The sequence below is a fragment of the Pogoniulus pusillus genome, chromosome 4, assembly GCF_015220805.1.
Source record: "Pogoniulus pusillus isolate bPogPus1 chromosome 4, bPogPus1.pri, whole genome shotgun sequence".
Lineage (NCBI taxonomy): Eukaryota > Metazoa > Chordata > Aves > Piciformes > Lybiidae > Pogoniulus > Pogoniulus pusillus.
In genome coordinates this window covers 36,212,153-36,224,333 of record NC_087267.1, presented here as the reverse complement: position 1 = coordinate 36,224,333, position 12,181 = coordinate 36,212,153, and the positions used below count along the sequence as shown (strand labels likewise).

Here is a 12,181-nt window from a genome sequence, read left to right as displayed (position 1 = left end):
GAGAATAAGACCACAGAAAGCTAGAAAAGGACCAGTAGAAGGATATGAACTTTTCCATAGTCCCTGGTATTTGCAGATAGAACACTTTTTTTCCAGGTCACCCTCAGAATGTAGATGGTCACATTTCCTAAAATAAAAGAGGTATGAATAAAACATAAAAACAGATGTCAGCCATTTCTTGTGAGGATAAGTCTTTTCCTTTCTAGTGACAGTGTTCCCACTGCTAACTTGAGGAAGTCAAGTTTGTCCTATGCTATATTTCAGTCATTACAGAATCACAGAAGGTTAGACGTTGGAACAGACCTCCAGAGATCATCGAGTCCAACCTCCCTGACAAAAGAAGGATCACCTTGAGTAGTCTGCACAGGAATGCATTCAATCAGGTTTTGAAAGTCTCCAGTGAAGGACACTTCACAACATCTCTAAGCATCCAGTTCCAGTGCTTGGTCACTCTCACTGTAAAGAAGTTTCTCCTTGTGTTGAGGTGAAACCTTCTGTGTTCAAGTTTGTATCCATTGTTCCTTGTCCTATTACTGCACACCACCAAAAATAGATTGGCCCCCTTCATTTGACACATCCCCCCAGATATGTATACACATTGATCAGGTTCCCTCTGAGTCTTCTCTTCTGAACCCTAAACAGCCCCAGGTCTCTCGGTCTCTCTACTTAGGGGCAATGCTCAAGTCCCCTAATCATCCTCATGGCTCCCCATTGAACTCTCTCCAAGACAGATCCCCATTTCCAGAGAGACCCCAAAACTAGACACAGTATTCCGTGCATGGTTTCACCAGAGCAGAGTAGAGGGGAAGAAGTACCTCCCTAGACCTGCTGGACAGAAAAAATAAATCACTATCTCAGTTGATGTACACCCATCTGAAGAAGGCTGTGCTCTTGTGTTAGATTATATGGTCCCACTCTGGCAGGTAGGTTGGACCTGAAGATCTCCAGGGGTCACTTCCAACCCCTAACATTCTGTGATCCTGGACACAATTTTCTTGTTGCACCCCAGGATACAACTGGCCCTCTTATCCACAAGGGCACATTGCTGGCCCATGCAGAACTTGCTGTCCTCTAGGACTTCAAGGTTTTTATCCATGGTGCTGCTTTCCAGCAAGGCAACCCCTAATCTGTACTGGTGCCTGCTGTTATTCCTCCCCAGATGCAGGACCCAGCACATGAGGTTTACCATCACCCAGCACTCCAGCCTGTCCTGATCTCCTTGGGTGGCAGCACAGCCTGATGAGGTATTTGCCATCTCCCCCAGTTTTGTATCGTCAGTAAACTTGCTGAGGGTACACTCAATCTCTTAGTTCAGATCGTTAATAAAGATGTTGAACAAAACTGGACGCAATACTGATCCCTGGGGAACATCACTGACCACAGGCCTCCAAGTTGACTCTGCTGACATCGCTCTGGGTTAACTCCAAAACTGCCCTATTCACATGCTGCAGTATCTGCTGAGGTTATGGCTTTCTCCACTAGATTTCCAGTCTATCTTTAAAGACTGTTTCCTGCTTTTTCTTTCCTTTTTATTTTCCCTTCAGATTTCTTCCCAAGCACTTTCAGCATCTGCTTTTCTCATTTACTTTTTTAGTCTCACCACTGGACATCCACAGACTTCTATCCAATGACCCCATTCATTGAAAGCTGCCCAAAACATCATACACATATAAATAGACCTCCAGCTAGTCATCTGTTTTCTGTCATATGAGCAGGAGAAACTGGAGAATAAAGCTCTCTTTAGACCTGGAATCTGCACATCTGAAAGACCCAGTTCACCCTACAATGTTTTTTACCTAAGATGGAAAGACTTGCTAAATTTAACTTTTAACCTCTGAATGACAATGCAGACTCACGTCCTCAGAATTCTGGAAGGAAAGGTTTATTTTTGTATTCAAGAGTAAAATATTCCACAAAGTGGGTGCTGGCTTTTGGTTTTGGTTTGTTGGGGGGGTTGCTTGTTTGCTTGTCTGTTTGTTGTTGTTTTGTTTTTTTTTTTAACTGGTATTAATAAAAGTTATCAGCAACAATACCATCCCATAGAGGATTTTCTTAGCACAGCACAACCTCCAAATGGATTTCAACTTCCTGAATCTGGTGAATCAAATGTAATTAATTAAAAGACTATCATTATGCTGTAGATCTTTCAGCATCACTTATGATAGAGTTCCTTTGTGTTTGTGGGAGGTGAGGTTATGCAGTGTAGAGATGCTTGCTCTAAGTTGTAGCCAGGATCAGTTCCACTTCCATAGGTCCCAAACCTGGACCTATTTGTTCTATTCTAGTTTCATGTACAGTAGAGAACTAAAACTGCTGCTTTCAACACAGAATTGAATGATATCTGCATCTGTGGGCTCTTACGAGTACATCTGAGCTAATATAAGATTCAGAGATTAATGTTCTGCTCATCACTGACCTTAAACACTCTGTTCTCTCAAAGTCAGATAGCATCATTATTTACCTTTTAGAGTCTCTCTTCAGGCCTAAATATATCCAACCAGCCAGGCCACCACAAGGACTGAGTCTGGAAGAAAGCATTAAAGCTGTCCAGGTAGTGAAAGCTTTATGTAGATATGCCTTGGTAAATGGATTAAGTGAAAGGCAGGCAGATTTTTCTAAACTTCCTTTGACAGCAAATGGGAAAATAGAACAGGACAAGTACCAACTGTTGTCTTTGTCCATACACTGGTTGACTTTTCTTGTTCCATTTGTGGCTTTATGATTCACTTAGCTGTCTGTAGACTTTTGAAGAAGTGTAATTGACAAGATTAACATCTCAGAATTATCTATTGGTACTGATCTTACATAATGGTATTTGAAATTGCATTATGCTGTCTTAACATAAAGCAAGCACTGTGCTCTTTGTTTTGCACATGCTTTAAGCCTCTAAGTGTACATTTTGCTGTATACTTAGAAGCTGAGGATCTATTTGCTGTCTGGAGAAACAAGGGAGATATTCTGAGCTGAGACTCTAAACCTTGGACACCTCCTGAGCCAAAGTCCCTGCTGTATTTGCACCATGTCTAATTAAAAACAGGCTGTGGGTCTATGTCTCTGTCCATAAATTCACACTCCAGCTGAGGTCACCCCATGACACCAGCAAGGTGCTCAACTTTCTTTAATAGCCCAAGGTGCTCTTGGTCTTCTCTGCTTCCAGTGTGCACTAATGTCTCATGCAGCTGTCTGCCAAGAGTCTCAGTGTCTACTCCACAGTTATATCTAGCCAAGCAGTTCCCAGCCTGCATCACTGCAAGTAGTTCTTCCTTCCTAGGTGTTTGTCCATGTCCCTCTGAATGGCAGGCCTGTTCTCAGCCATGTTACTGATGACCCCCCCACCCTTGCAATTCAGCATTATCTGCAGATGTGCTGAGAGTGCACTCTATGGCCTTGTCCAGGATGTTGAGCTAATAAAGATATTGAGCAGCACTCCTCTCAGGCCAGACCTTTGTGGTACTGTGCTTTGTGCTAGCATCCAGATAAAGAACCACTGCTATCCTCTGAGATCAAATAGTTGACAATTTTTTACCCACATCATCCTATCTTGAATACAATTACACTCTGGAAGATGGTGTCAAAAATCATTATTTAACCAAGCTAAAACATCATAACCCAGAATCATAGTCCTGGTCTTTATTCCATGACATTACAACAAATGTCAAAGTAGAAATTCCTTCAATTCAGAGGTCTTTAAGCCAAATAATCTACCTTGCTCATGCTCAGAACATCAAAACTCATTGCTGAATGGTTAGAGCAGAGGTATTGTAAGACCTGCAATCTATGCACAGGCACTTGGAAATAAATATCTGAAGACCTGAGGAAGGATTTTATTGAGGAATCATTCAAAGACCTTGTGAAATCTGCCAGTATTTCACATAGTAGGAGGCTAGAAATAGTCACTTGAAAATCTGGCAAAAAAAATCCCCACCAACCTCCCACAATCTCATTATCTTTTGATATTTTCTGGGAAAAGAAAAGTTTTATCAGATCTAAAGCATTGAGTCTACATTGACTGTAGAAAAGTGCCACCTCCCACAATAAGAAGACTGTGCTGTTGTTTAACAGAAGAATCTCTGAGCATTCACTGCCTAATCTAACTTTCATTAAGGTCCCTGAGGAAATTCCTATTAGTGATCAGGACCATTCATATTTCTTTTTTAACAGATTAGTGGGTGTTTACATGAAGGCCCTGTAGGCACCAATTAATCTGTATTCATATTGCAAGTGCAGAGCTTGAAAATCTCTGACACTCTTCTGCTGGTAATTCAGAAATTTGCCTTGCCAACTGCAGGACTGAGAGCATCCATCTTTTTTCAGTGTTTATTTGTTGAAATGATGTTTGAAACTCATATGATTCTAAGTATTAATCAACTATACACTAAACACAAAGTAGTTTTAAGGTTGCACATAAAAATCCCAGAGCTTCTGATCCTGCTCACAGTTCTGCTGAGTATGCTCAGAAAATAATTCAGCAAGACTGTTCAACTTCACAGTTACAGCTCATGTGGGCAGAAGGAAAACAGTCAGGAATTATGTGAGTTACATGCTGCTTCTAGTTCTCAGGAAATGTTCAGCAGTAAAAAAGGCAGAAAAAAAGAAGAAAATCACTAACCAAAAATGGTCAAACCTCAGTTGCTACATCTACACACCCTCAAAAGACAAGTCTCTGGATATTTCTTTTCTAGCTACTTGCCCATTTCTTTCCTAGCTCCTTGCCCATCCATAGAATTGCATGCCTGTAGGCTGCCTGCATTGTGTAAAGAAACATGTCAGCATGTTGGGAACCATGTGTTTTGTACATTCCAGAGGAATGCAAGATCATCACATGATATATGAGTTTGGTCTTGAAATCACCTTGTCTTAAGGACACTGCAGAAGAGCACTGCATCTCTCTGCAGCCCAGTAGTTGAAGGGATAATAGACTATTGAAGATCACTCTTATTTTGTTCAACGTTCCTCCCGTGGGACACAGTCCTCCACAAAATTCATCAATGTAAGTCCTTCCCCTGGGCTGCAGTTCTTCACAAGCTGTTCCAGCATGGGTCACTTCCATGGATTGTAGTCCTCCAGCAATGGACTGCTGCAGCATGGCCTCCCTGCAGGATCACAAGTCCTGTCAGCAAATTTGTTCCAAAGTAGGGTCCTCTCTGTCCATAGGTTTTGTCAGAAGTCTGCTCCATCACGGGCTAATCATAATGTCACAGTCTTCTTTGAGCATTCTTCTTCTTCAGTGTAGGGTCCAGTATGGACTGCAGGTGGATATCTGCTTCTTTGTTAACTTCCATGTTAACAACCTGCCTCACTAGGGTCTTCAATACAGCCTTCAGGAGAATGTCTTCTTGTAGCAAGAGCTGTAGAACAAAGTACAATACACACATATCTGCACATACTTTGTAACTGTCTCTATGCATGTTCATAGCCTAAAGTAAACGTGAGGTGATTGAAATTAATTAAGGAGGATTTGTGTTTTCTATTTGCCATTGGAATGGGCTGCCCAGGGAGGTGGTGGAATCACCATCCCTGGAGGTGTTCAAGAAAAGCCTGGATGAGGCACTTAGTGCCATGGTCTGGTTGACTGGCTAGTGTTGGGGGATAGGTTGGACTGGATGATCTTGGAGGTCTCCTGGTTGATTCTATGACTCTATGATTACCTGGAAATACCTCATGTCTACAGCTGAGCAGAAGAAGAGGAGGATCATAGCATCAGGAGGTCATGGTTCAGAAGATACAGTGCCACGTGCTCAACCATTTACACCATAAGTCACTCCAGAGAAAAAGTCCCTGGAACTGTTAGGACTTAGTCAAAAACATATAACTGCCTTAGATTTCAGAATTGTGTATGTCTCTGCAGAAATGAAATGATCCCTTAAAAACTTAAATTAGCCATTGATGTATTTTATTCATATTAAATTTTGTGCCATCTAAAATACTAAATGATTGGTATAAAAGGTGGCAGTCAGTTCTGACTTCAAGCTAGTGTTTGGTTAAAGTTGTCAGGCACTCCCATGGGTTGTTTTTTCCCTTTTTTTCCCCTTTTTTTCTTTTTGCTTAGCAGAAATCTTTTTGACCTGTATGTGATAATTATTCAGATTTTGCACATAAGTGGTATAAAAACTGGGCTTAGCTTGAACTTCAGAAGCCTCAGGCACTCTCTTTCATTTTACCAGCTTCTAGCTATTACTTATTAGAGATATATGAAAGGCTCTGGGAGACAGGTGTACTTGGAATATTTCACTCAAGTCTAATATATCTTTGCAGAGGCCATTGAAGTTAGAAGAGGTCAAAAAATATGGGAATATAATGCATTTTGCATCCAACCACTGACACTGACAACCCTGTTTCCTATTGTGTTATTAATTATATGTTAACAAAGGAAGGAAGGGCTCTTTTCAGATAGATACTGATTCAAGGATACTTTAATCAAAGAAGAAACTATTTTACAGCCTACATGCTATACATGAACTCTATTACTTAATATTGCTCCCATGTGCAATCAGGTCAGTCCCTAGGAATTTGCCCTTTATCTCCTTTTCTCAAATGGGAGTTTCTGGTTGCAGTTGATTATGTGTGGGAAGAGCCTGCTTTCCGCACCGAGTTGCCTCAGTGGGCCATTTTCACAGCCTGCAAGACAAAGTTTTTCAGGTAAGGGGTTACAGTAAAGGAGAGAGACCCTAACTGTGTCCTTCCACTAAAGTTTCAATTACGTGAACAGAGAGATGTCTGAAGGGACATCAGTGTCACAGTTGCCAACTGTCTGATTTATTCCCACTCAGAGCAAGGTACTGGCATCTGTATGCATAGTAACACCTTGCCAGCTGGCCAGGAGGTGACATCAGCTGTCCTTTCAGACAGACGAATTGCACAGTGTCCATAGCTGCCTGCAAAAGGACAGACTTTTCAGGAGAAGGAGAGGGGGAAAGCACTTCGTGTATTTGTAGCAGTGGTTTTTACTTAATATTTGTCTACAGAATTAATTTCATTCGACCAGCTTATCACCAAAGCCATCTCTATGACACTGCACTAAGTCACTTGGATGTCATGCCATAAAACACAGCAATTCACACAGGAATTTACACCCTCTCTGATGTTGCTGAGTGCAGTATATTTTTCTCAGCGTGGTCGTAACACCGTACGGACAATGTGATATTACTTAATCTCCCTTTTCATAACCCTAGATCACTCAGCCAAAATAAATATCTCTACCTTTAGGCAACCAAATTAAATAGCTAAATTGTAAAGCCGATGTAAATGGGGTGGGCACTCATAACTCTAATTGATAGTCATGCATTTGTGGAAGTATGTGACAAGGCCTCAGCTGGCTTTAGGGGACAGAAATCTGTTAAAACCATCACAATTCAAACATCAGTATCAACCAAGGAGCTGTCAATGCTGGTGTACTGGTTCTTAATGCTCTCTATAAAAGAATCCCAAATGGGGTTTGGGACCTCACTTTATGACAGTTTGAGAATCCTGGGCAGTTTAATCATAAAGTGGGAATGAGTATTCCTGACTTCTTTGCAGAGTGAAAATGTGCGCTCCAGTGTGTAAGCAAACGAATGGTAAGAACGATATTTAGCAGAAACTGAATCAAGCTGAATCACCAGGAGAGGATAAATATTGGGTGAAACTATTGCACAAGGTTTGTAAGACTGCCACAAATATAGCAATGGCATCCTAATACTGTGAGTAGAGGCAGTGTTTTAAAAGAGCTTGGCAAGTGTTAACATAATTGCATCTATTCTTCCCTAGAACAACTTCCTCTCTTTCAGAAATGAATTAGCACTGATTTTTTTTTCATGGTTGCAGTCTTATTAATTATCTCCTAGGATTTTCAGTTTATTCTGTCCACAGAAGTTGCATAGTTTGGTGTAGTCTTTTACAATGCTGATCACATTTAACTCACATATTTAATGTAGTTCAGCTGAGTGAATTAAAAGCAGAATAAAAGCTGTGAATGGTTGTTTCTAGCTCATCTGGATTTACCCAGTATGTCCTAAGTAATGTGCCTGGATTCTCCAGGGAGATAGGAGTTTTTTCCCATCTTTTCTAAAACATAGCTTCGTGTGGATGATATCCATAGACTCTGAATAATAAATCATAGAACAGTTTGAGTTGGAACAGATCTTTAAAGGTCATCTAGTCCAAATAGATGTCGCTGCAATGAGCAGAGATATCTTCAACTAGATCAAGTATCTAGGCATAAAATTAGTGCAATGGTTGGACAGTGGTTCTAGCTGTATACTGTACTTTGTCTTAAGTCTTGTGCTAGGAAATTTTCATCTTTTGTATTTCTGGTAGAGTGCAAAAGAGTTACTGGATTTTGTCTTTAATGTCTATGTTTTAAGTAAAAGATGAAATTAAGCAGCAGATCACTCTGATACCTGCATCAGTGAAGAGGAAATAGTCCCAATGTGTGGTATGGTCCTGTGGTGTGACTCAGAATATATAAATGGGGGTTTATTTCTGCAGTTTTAGTGATATAAGTTTTTGCCAAAGATTCAGTCTTACTGTTTCTGTCTTGAGAATAGCATTTCTATGTCTGAATCAAGCTGATGGCCTGAGCTAGTGCATTTTCACTTCAGTCATCTGACTTAGTTTGAGTTACCAACAAAGCATTCTTTTAAGTAGCTGAGTGAACTTTTCATTGGGAATGAACAGCATTCACAGTAAATAGTAAATATGGCTTTGCTTTGCAAATTCAAGTGAACAGCTGGGGCAGTACTATCTTAAATTACCACAACTAGACATATAAGACCACAATATTCATGCCCAGACAAGTTCCAATAATACAACCACCTATTGCTCACCCCTATTAGAACTGGATTGTGTTCAGTTTGATTGAAAATGAGGGGGCTACTCCCAAAACCAGTGTCTATGTAGATGTTTGTGAGTGCTGGACTTTCAAAACTGTGGGTATGTGCTTTAATTAAAAATATAAATCTGTGTTATGCCTCACAGATGGACTCTTTCTGTTATTTTCCTTTTCATGTAAAATATTGACGTCGGGCTCTGTGATGCAAAGCAGCAAAATACTGTGTGCAGAAGCCATACAGATCTCATTTGGATTCCCAAAGGAATTTGACCCACCCTAGTGAGCACTCTTTAGACTGATTATGTAGCTGTCAATTACATTGCTGTTCTGTGCACTGAGATTAATCAGACTGTATTCTTCATTACAACCGCAACAAACGCACTGCAGTGGATTGTTTTGTCTCTACTAAACAAATGAATATTGAACATGCATAAGTAATTTTAAACACAGGATCTTTCTGCTCAGTTTTTCCAGTGACATACTCAATAAATGTCCAAAGTTCAAAGCTGACAACAAAGATGCAGCTGCATTTCTGCTTTGTGAGGTGAGAGTTGTGACATTGTGTAAACTCGGCTTTATGCGTTATGAGATGCAATATTCATTCTGTACATATTATAGGATTGCATGGCATTAACAACCTTGGTCTCCATGATAATACCAGAAGAAGATGTTGGATTAAGAAAATGAAGAATATAGCTTAAATAAATACCACAATGCTTGCAAATCGTGTTTACTTAGCAAAAGTTTTGAATACATTGGAGGTAACTATTCTTTTCCTTCTTTATCTACTCAGAGAGATTTTTTTATCTGACAAGGTGCTATACCTGTACACAAAACTAATTAGACATTCATGGGTTAGACTATCCATGGATATTTACACATGAATAAACAAAATGCTGAATTCTAGCCTTAGATTTCTCCTTACAAGAACTGGTCCCTGGGAGCATGGTCTGGTATTGCTACTCCCACAGCCTCTTCACCTGTTCATAATGGCCAAATGATGCGTTGTTGTCCTGGTTTGAGGCAGTCTGCTCTAACAAGACTCATTCCCACAATCAAGAGAGAGAGAAACACAGATAAAGCCATGTGTCAGCAGCACCCACAAATCTCAATTACATTCAAGAGAGATATTGAGATATTGCAACATGTCCAGAGAAGGGCAACAAAGCTGGTGAGAGGCCTGGAACACAGCGCTGAGGAGAGGCCGAGGGAGCTGGGGGTGTGCAGCCTGGAGAAGAGGAGGCTCAGGGGTGACCTCATTGCTGTCTACAACTACCTGAAGGGACATTGTAGCCAGGTGAGGGTTGGTCTCTTCTCCCAGACAATGAGCAAGAGAACAAGGGGACACAGACTCAAGCTGTGCTGGGGAAGGTCTAGGCTTGATGTTAGGAGGAAGTTGTTCCCAGAGAGAGTGATTGGCATTGGAATGGGCTGCCCAGGGAGGTGGTGGAGTTGCCATCCCTGGAGGTGTTCAAGAAAAGCCTGGATGAGGCACTTAGTGCCATGGTCTGGTTGATTGGCTAGGGCTGGGTGCTAGGTTGGAGTGGATGATCTTGGAGGTCTCTTCCAACCTGGTTGATTCTATGATTCCATGAGAAGTGGTCCCTCCACTGAGGCCTGAGGAGTAGCACTGCTGCCTGCTGGATTGAACTCCACTGACTGTTACTCTTTGGGTGCTCAGCCAGTGCTTTATCCAGCAGAACCATGCCTCTCCAAGCCAGAAGCAGCCTGTTAGTCCACAAGAATCCTGTGGAAACCAGTGTTAAAGGCTTATGGAAAGTCAGGGCAGACAGTACCTGCAGCCTTCACTTTCCTCAAGGAGCTCCTCCTCCACCACCACCCCTCACCTGCCCAAAACAGTCCCTGCTCTTGTTCCCCCACTCTTCACTTATCCATAGCACCTCCTGCTCCCCCCCAAACCCTTACCTCCCCTAAGCAGCCCCTGCTCTCCTCTTTCACTCTTCCTATTGCAGTGGCCATTGGTGCTAACTCTAACTAAATGATCTTTCAGGGTCCCTTCCAGTCCCTAACAATCTGATTCTTCACCACATCTCACCTTCCTAATGCAGTTCCTGCTCCCCCGTGCCCTTACCTGCTTACCTCTCACTTTGCCTGAAGAGCAATTCTTCTCCACCACCATTTCTGCAGTCAGCTCAGAGCCAGAGGCAAGAGCCTCAAACAGCTAAAATACGCTACAAAAGAAATCAGCTCCAGCAAGGACACACACCCAGCACCCGTGGATGATGTTGTACGTTGCAGTTGTTATTGAGCCTAACCCTAGCGAGCCGGGGGGCCACCAGGCCCCCCGGCCTTTGAAATCCTCCACCAATTCACCCAGTGCACACCATGGAGACTCACCAGGGACGCCAGGCGGAGGATCCCTTGGCCCACAATGGGCCTAACTTGGAGCTTCCAGCTTTGCTGGGGCAGAATATAAAGGGGAGTGGGCAGGGAGGGCAAAGTGGCCACACCTGGGGTGGGAGGAGACTCCAATAGCCAGCTAATAGCAAACGGCAGCACCTGGTGGCAACACATCTGATGTGTTACAATAGGAAATGAATTAAATGGTGATTAATTAATTACAAGCATAACAGATGATAGCAATATCTGTCATCAAAGGTGATTACATTATGCCCAGATCAAATAGCACAATGAAGATATGTATTTGAACAAATAATGCTGGCTAAAGCACATCATTAAATTTATCTGCTGAAGGGGGCAATGCAGTGACTGACAAAATATCCTCTGTGTTAAAAGAGGAGGTGTTCAAATAAAGCCTGGATGAGGCACTTAGTGCCATGGTCTAGTTGATTGCACAGGGCTGGGTGCTAGGTTGGACTGGATGATCTTGGAGGTCTCTTCCAAGCTGGTTGATTCTATGATTTTATGATTCTATGATTGAATCTCTTTTTGTTTGAGTGGTTCCTTCAATTGTCCATCCATCACTGACCTAGAGTTCAGAGTTCTCTTAATATCTCCACTGCCTACTGCTTATTGGTGTACTAGCAGTTTCAGCTCATGTCTTTACCTACTTCTTGTCATTGGCTTTTATGTTAATACAAAGCAGATGTCCTTGCATATCAGATGTTCTTAAAAAACCTCAGGGATGGAAAAGACCTACTTGAAAAATATTAACTCTCTTTTAAGCCCAGAAGTAGACATTTACAATTACAATAAAGAAATTCATAGGAAAAAAAAATCCAAGAAACAAAAAAACACAAAAGAAAAAAAACCCAAACCAAATAGGAAAAAAAAAAAAAAAAACAAAACAACAGAACAAAACACTTTATTGAGAAAGAAAACAACTTCATCTTACATTCCATCAGATAAATGGATAAATGTTTATTTATTGATATATCACAGTATCACAGT

General features: G+C 41.5%; 1 long non-coding RNA gene across 2 annotated transcripts; it reads right to left on the bottom strand.

Annotated features, from left to right (window-relative positions):
• Positions 1-3,802: 3,802 nt before the first annotated feature.
• On the bottom strand, positions 3,803-11,216 carry LOC135175140 (uncharacterized). 2 transcript variants are annotated; one of them, XR_010302263.1, is made up of 3 exons: positions 11,168-11,216; positions 10,910-11,001; positions 6,396-6,618 (listed from the first exon to the last, which is right to left on the bottom strand). It is a non-coding gene; the product is annotated as an uncharacterized LOC135175140 (long non-coding RNA). The 2 variants fall into 2 exon arrangements; XR_010302262.1 differs by lacking the exons at positions 6,396-6,618; positions 10,910-11,001 and adding an exon at positions 3,803-5,348 and having other exon boundaries at positions 11,168-11,207.
• Positions 11,217-12,181: the final 965 nt, after the last annotated feature.